Genomic DNA, 7561 nt, shown 5'->3' with positions numbered 1-7561 from the left:
TCAGTTATAAGTTAATACCCACTATTATCAGACATGAGTGATGTTGAATGTCAGTTATAAGTTAATACCCACTGTTATTGGACATGAGTGATGTTGAATGTCAGTTATACGTTAATACAATGTACCAACTGTTATCAGACATGAGTGATGTTGATTATCAGTTATAAGTTAATACCCACTGTTATCAGATATGAGTGATGTTGAATGTTAGTTACAAGTTAATACCCACTGTTATTGGACATGAGTGATGTTGAATGTCAGTTATAAGTTTAAACCCACTGTTATCAGACCTGAGTTATGTTGATTATCAGTTATAAGTTAATACCCACTATTATCAGACATGAGTGATGTTGAATGTCAGTTATAAGTTAATACCCACTGTTATTGGACATGAGTGATGTTGTTGAATGTCAGTTATAAGTTAATACCCACCGTTATCAGACGTGAGTTATGTTGATTATCAGTTATAAGTTAATACCCACTGCTATCAGACATGAGTGATGTTGAATGTCAGTTATAAGGTAATACCCACTGTAATCAGACATGAGTGATATTGATTATCAGTTATAAGTTAATACCAACACTGTTATTGGACATGAGTTGTGTTGAATGTCAGTTATAAGTTAATTTCCGCAGTTATCAGACATGAGTGATGTTGAATGTCAGTCAAAATTAAATGTCGTTTTTTAACGTAAGGGTTATGTATGACAGTTAGATGGTGATAGCCATTGTACACATGTAACAGTCAATATGTCAGTTACAGGTAGACATGCATCTTCAAAAGACAAGGTAAAAGCTGAAGAACCTATGCAAGTTGCAAGGAAGTATATTAGGTAAGATCAAGGGATAAAGTAGTCGTCAGGAATCATGTAGAATTTTATTAAATAGCAAGGTCGACGACTTAAGATGATTTAAATTATAAATAAGAAAAAGCTCGACCACAGGGTCGATAATTGCAACTGGCGTCATGTAATATGTAGAAATTACAATTGTGCAGGTCCACGGTACATGTAGCTTCGAGACCCGCAACAGAGTCAGAGAATGTGTAAAATTATTCCACAGTAATGGCGAGAATTTAGGGGGTGCCAAGGATATTATACATAAATGGAGTACATGTACTACAGCACAGTCCAGAGTTGAAGCAGAGGTCAACGATTGTATAGAAACTAGTTCCTAGCTATAGTAGAATACACACGGAAGCAGGTATCAAGAAAAGTGTAGAAAATATTTGAATTTGATCAGGAGTCATGAGTTATATCAAAGGTAGAGCCAAAGCACGATAGAACTGAAGCAGATACCAAGGGTTTTGTTGAAAGTAGTTCTACAATAACGTTTAGACGAATAAGAATTGTCAAGTAGTGTGTAGACTACATTGCTGCACTCCCACAGAAAGGTCGAGAGCTAAAGCAGATACTACAAAAATAAGTCCTTCAGCAAAGTCGAGATTTGAGGCAGGTGTCAGGATTAGGATAGCAATGGTTTCCTTGTAAGGTTGCGATTTGATAAATGAGTAAATGACTGTACAATGTAGATCCACAGCATGGTTGAGAACCGAAGCGGCTATACAGCAAGGTAGATGACTAAACCGTGTGTTAAGTGTTATGTAGAAATTAAAGATGTTCTACAGCAAAGTCAAGAACTGAAATAAGTGCTTAGGATCGCTTTCATATCAAATCAATAGCGAGCTGCAAAATTGAAACGGGTATCGAAAAACATATTGCAAAAAGTACCACAGGAAATAAAAAATGGAAAACAAAGTTCCACACCATGTCATTGATAGTGTTAAAAGAAGTTCCACACCATATCATTGATAGTGTTAAAAGAAGTTCCACACCATATCATTGATAGTGTTAAAAAAAGTTCCACACCATGCCGGTGATAGTGTTTACAAGTAGTTATACAATATGTCAATGAGAGTGTAAAAAGTAGTTTAAAACCATATCACTGATATCATAAAAAGTAGTTCAAAGCCATATTGTTGATAGTGTAAATCGGTTTTCTTCACCATATCAATGCGTGTGTAAAATGTCGTGTTCATGCTTTGTCAATGGTTGTTCAAAAAGTCGTTTAAAGATGTCCAACGAAAGTGAAAAAATACCGATCACAATGATATGTGTAAAAAGTTATTTCAAAGCGAATTCAATGCCACATTCAGGTATAAGGAAATACTGAAAACAGTTCCGCAGCAGGACTAAATAGTGAAACAGGCACACAGGCGTGTACATAAGACTTAGGTTATCGTTCATAATAACCAACGTGTATTCGAAAGGGATTTGAAATAAGGTATTCCTTTACAACTCAATAAAACAGTGATTGATCGCCTTACAGTAGACAAAATGTAGACAGTATACAGGTTGTAACCAACTTATAACGCATCATTATCTGTATGTTGTTGTGTATGTAAGACGTGTTAAACACGACCTAGTGCATATAGTTGGTAAGACTAAAGATAACACATGCACGTTAAGTTAATTTATGAATATAAGATGATAAATTCGACCGCATGATGAGTAATGCACGTGTGCATGATCGTTAGGTTGGTATTGATTAGCAAGGGTAGGATCGCACGTAATTAGACACATGGTTGAGTGGTTTGGGTGGCGTTTGATCCACCAACCTTGTAATACCGGAGCCGCCACACATGAATTCTGATCTGGGTTAGGGTGGTAATATGTCAATGGGACTAGGTCAGCCGGAGCTATGGAAGCCATCAGATGCAAAACAGATGTAACGTCTATCTTACAGCAACGCCGTTATCTGATGAAAGAAAATTCGAAAGATTCTTGAGAAGATGGTCTCACGAAATACTTAAAGGACATTCAAGATTCATTTTAAGATGATCTCCCGAATATTTTCAGCTGTTGATGTACATGTACCGATTTCATGCTTTTCTTATTGTTATCAGTTACTTGTTTATGCTTCCATAAGCAAACCCTTCAAAAGCTGAATTAAGATGACCTAAAAATAACTCAACACTTCCGACAACTGTCTGTATGACAAACCAGACCACAACCGACAACTGTCTGTATGGCAAACCAGACAACATCCGACAACTGTCTGTGTGATTAACTAGACAACATCCGCCACCTGTCTGTATGACAAACCAGACAACATACGACAACTGTTTGTATGACAAACCAGACCACAACCGACAACTGTCTGTATGACAAACCAGAAAACATACGACAACTGTCTGTATGACAAACCAGACAACATCCGGCAACTGTCTGTGTGTTCAACTAGACGACATCATCCACCTGTCTGAATATCATATCAGAACACATTCGGCAACTGTCTGTATGACAAATCAAACACACTACATATATCCTATAGTATGTCCTCTACATTCTCCGTTGCATGCATATGTTTTGATGACAAACCAGACTCCTGACGACGTGTCCTGTAGTAGGCTTTTATCTGTATCATTAACCAGACCGCCTACATTTCCTGTATCAGACTTTCGATGTCTAGCTGTATATCAAGAACCACAGCGCAATGTTGGCAGGCATCTGGCCGTTAGAGGCCTCCATACAATGCTGGCGGAGAATTCGGTCTAGTGCATTGCACGCACAATGTCCATATCACGTGAGCACGTGAGTTGTATATCGACAGAACACATAAGTTCTATATCGACACAAAATACACCTTAATATCAGGATGGTCGAGTGAACAAGGTCAGAGGTCATTTTGAACGGGTAAAAGGTCAAAAGATGTAGTTTTTTACGGCTCATTGGTATAAAGCCATGATGTTGGATATGACGGGATCAACGCGCAGGTATCACGTCGGCGATATTATTGGAGATAGAGCCGTTCGGTTATCATAATGTAGGGTGATCTTATTGCCCACGGTCACCACCCGCACTCGCGCAAGAATTACATATATACTACCTCCGTAGCCTGGACCAGCAAGTAGCCTTGATCGCCAGCACGCGCTGAAACAAAGCTTAGCAACATTGTAAAGGTGCTATATGTGGGTGTCTGTTTCGTGTAACACTGGAGATTGTTATCACCGAGTATACGAAAACCATGGTACTTTCAATGGATGCAATGTTTTAAATGTAATTGCTGTAAATATTTTTCTGGTGATATACAACGGTATTAACTGCAGACTAATGTTTCCTGTAAGATTATTTCCTATACAATTATAACCATCATCAACCAGAAATCCAACACCGATTTCTTGCCAAATTATCGCACCCACCCCCGCTTTCACGCTAATAGCTGTTCAATCAAAACAAATCATCTTTCGTGACCTTTACAGTTGTCGTATCATCTCTTTATCACAATTCATTATACATGTTTACATCGTAACTTCGTGATTAATAAACCATTCTATTTTTAGAATACCTTAATGTGACAATGTTAAGTGTCCCTCTGTTACAGACGTATAAATGGCCGATCATTGGCCAAAAAGCGCCAGCTTCCTATTTATGACCGGATGAACCCATCAGTTGGCTTAGAAAAATCCATTATCGGTCTGTAATATAATTCGGTCTGTAACAGGGATTGTTTGTAAGTTAATGAAAGAAAATTGACCGGATGTGAGATATAACAGATAGGAAAAGAAACCGAATACGGTGGGGGCGGACTTGACAAAATTAGGGATGGCTACTGATAAGCGATTTCTTATATTTCTTCTTTATTGGTCATGTGTGGAGTTAAAAGCTTTTAATAGATCTTGATTATTTAGATGATTTATTTTGAAGTTAGTTAAATTTCCCTGTGAAAATCAATTTACTGAACTTTGAAAACAATTTCACAAAGACGACACATATTCCCTTTTTTAATCAAAAATAGTTTTAACGTGTTAATGACGTCAGCATTTTATGATCAGATGTTGTTATTATAAGAGCGATATAAGCGTGAACACAAGCCAGTGGATAACGTTGCCTACCGGAATCAGTGTGTCAATGACGTATTTATAACTCACATTGAAGTTGCTACAACTTAACGTTTGTGCGCTAACGTGGGAGCAGTTTCTATACAGACCTTTTATTTCCGCGTGAGAAAGTTTCCCCGATCATTATGACTCGTATAAGCGTGTTTGGTATCTATTGTTGAGTGGATTAATTGGAGTCTGAGACTACAACAAGTCTAAAACATTACATGCCGTATCTTACGCTTAAAAGAAACTAAGCAGTATCTTTACGATTTCTCCTTTGGTTCGAGTATCCTTTAACACATTAAACATCGGATTTCAAGGATCTTTTTATTAAAGCATTCTATCTTTTTTTGTCTCTTCAGTCATTTACTAACTATAAAATATTACAAAAACAGTGAAACAGGTGACGACATTTTCTCTGTAAATTGTAACATGTAATTGGCCTGCTATAAAGATTACTATATATATATAGATATTGACCAGTCATGGATATGTTTTCTAATCACAAGATTATCAAATGATATGTTCTGATTTTTTTGTATACGTGTGATTTCTTATGAAAACATCTTACATGTGTTTCTTGTGTAGCATAGGTGGGAACCGCTTTTGTTATTCTTGAAGCTGCTAAATTTAACGTGAAATAAACAAAATAACAATGCTAAGACGATGAATATATAATATAACAAACAAAATCTGTCACTAGTAATGTATTAATCAATTATATACCGTTTAGATTTACTACTCCTAGTTTAAAGGATTTCTTTCTTTCATATCATTTTTTTTTTTTTGCAATGAGTATAGCCATTGGCGGCAGTAGCCTGTCATCAGTAATGCCCATAGTCAGTACGTGTTCGATTTAACGTCATTGATTGTTTTGTGTTCTTAGCAGTATCCATATGACACAGGAATAATTCATGGTTTTGTACTTCCGGTTAATGCAAACTCGAGAATCTGTCCCTTCGGTCTTGCGCGACAAAGTGGTTACTTTGCGATCGTGCTGATATTGCGACCTACGTGATATATAGTTCTGTTTGTAGTCTTCATTTCTTGCAACATTTTTAGTTTTACTCCTGAATCAAGGATTTCCGGTTTCCCAGATAACACTTTGTCGGTGCTCTAAAAAAACCATTGTAAAAGCAGTCTGCTAGGATTGAAACTACAAAAAACGATCGAAATCTATTGTTCATAGACCTTGAATTTTTCCATTCACAAGTTTTTTTTATATAAGGATGTCCGGCGTCTCTAGATAACTTGATTTGTACATTTAAAATTACTTCCGCTTGCTTTTTTTCCTGGATGTAAAAAATTCACATACAAAAAGAAGTCGGTCTGCTCCCCCAATAAAAAGCGTTAATTTGACATAATTGGAAGCAGTTAGAGAAGGGTTACAATTCGTCGGCCCTGATAACGGTCCTGGAACAATCCCTCGTCCTTGGAAAACCTAGTTACTACCTAGCCCTGACATTATAAGAAAGGTAGTCTGACAGTTTTATTTGATAAAAATAAAACCTGATACTAGCCTAACCTAGTGCAGACTAGTACTTCCGGGACGATAACTTTCATGCCGTGACCTTAAATTAGGGCGCTGACCTTGGCTATCTTTTGTTGGGTCTCGTTCGTTCACGATTCGTTAGCAGTAGGTGATAAATCGTCTAAATACTCACTCATTACATTTTGAGGTTAACTCTTCAATGACATTTTCATTCAAATGCACATTTATACTTTTACTTTCTCTGAAACAGTATATATATCACGAATTTCAAAATATATATTAAGGAAAATTACAGCTAGATAATCGACTTATACTTGTTGGTGCCTTTAAAGATCAGCTGATCAGTAGGCAAAATACACCAAGCAATAATATGCCATTGAAGCAAATATAAAGTCACACCTTTGAAAAATAGGACTGAGTTAGACGTCAACAATAATTTGTTTCGCACAAATCTGTGATAACACTATTTGTATCTCGGAACATCTCGATTGCATCCAACATAATACGAGTTGTAATTGATGATACAAGCTTGATATGGTTCATAAAGTTGTATAATAATAAAAGGATAAATAAGTAATATGAATTGCAATACATGATACAAACATAACATTGATCCCGAGGTTGTGTATTAATAAAAGGGTTAATAAGAACTTATTTTGATATATTTTCTTTAGAGATTGAAACACAGACCTTGTAAATTGTTGTCCGGGTCTGATACCCTCATATACGCGAAATACGTCTGTCACTTTACCGTTGCACAATGTAATTGTTTCAATTCTGACATGATGACGGAACAAACACTGGGTAATAGATCTTTTTTGGAATTACCCAACTCTGGTGGTCTCAAACAAAAGTCGACGACAAGGACTTGTGTTAATTAGCCGGTACTATGTTATAGTGGTGACACATGAAGTACATGTAGTAGTCAGGATAAGGCTTTCCCCGAATACTCTGGGGTATGTGTCAGAGATGTGAGCTCCTTAATATAAGGCTGTGGGAAAACTGAGAACGTGCTACAGAAAACATGCACAACTGAAAAATGCCATTGTAAAATTTAATTCTTCTTTTTCCCAATACAATATATATCACATAAACATGTATATGGTACTTTGTTTAACGTGTTAAAAAGGACACGTGATTCACCAATTTAATTTCGTTGGACAGAATGTTAATGTTGATCAGATCGC

The sequence above is a fragment of the Mizuhopecten yessoensis genome, unplaced genomic scaffold (genome assembly GCF_002113885.1).
Source record: "Mizuhopecten yessoensis strain PY_sf001 unplaced genomic scaffold, ASM211388v2 scaffold4819, whole genome shotgun sequence".
In the NCBI taxonomy this organism is placed as follows: domain Eukaryota; kingdom Metazoa; phylum Mollusca; class Bivalvia; order Pectinida; family Pectinidae; genus Mizuhopecten; species Mizuhopecten yessoensis.
This window is presented reverse-complemented; position numbering follows the sequence as displayed.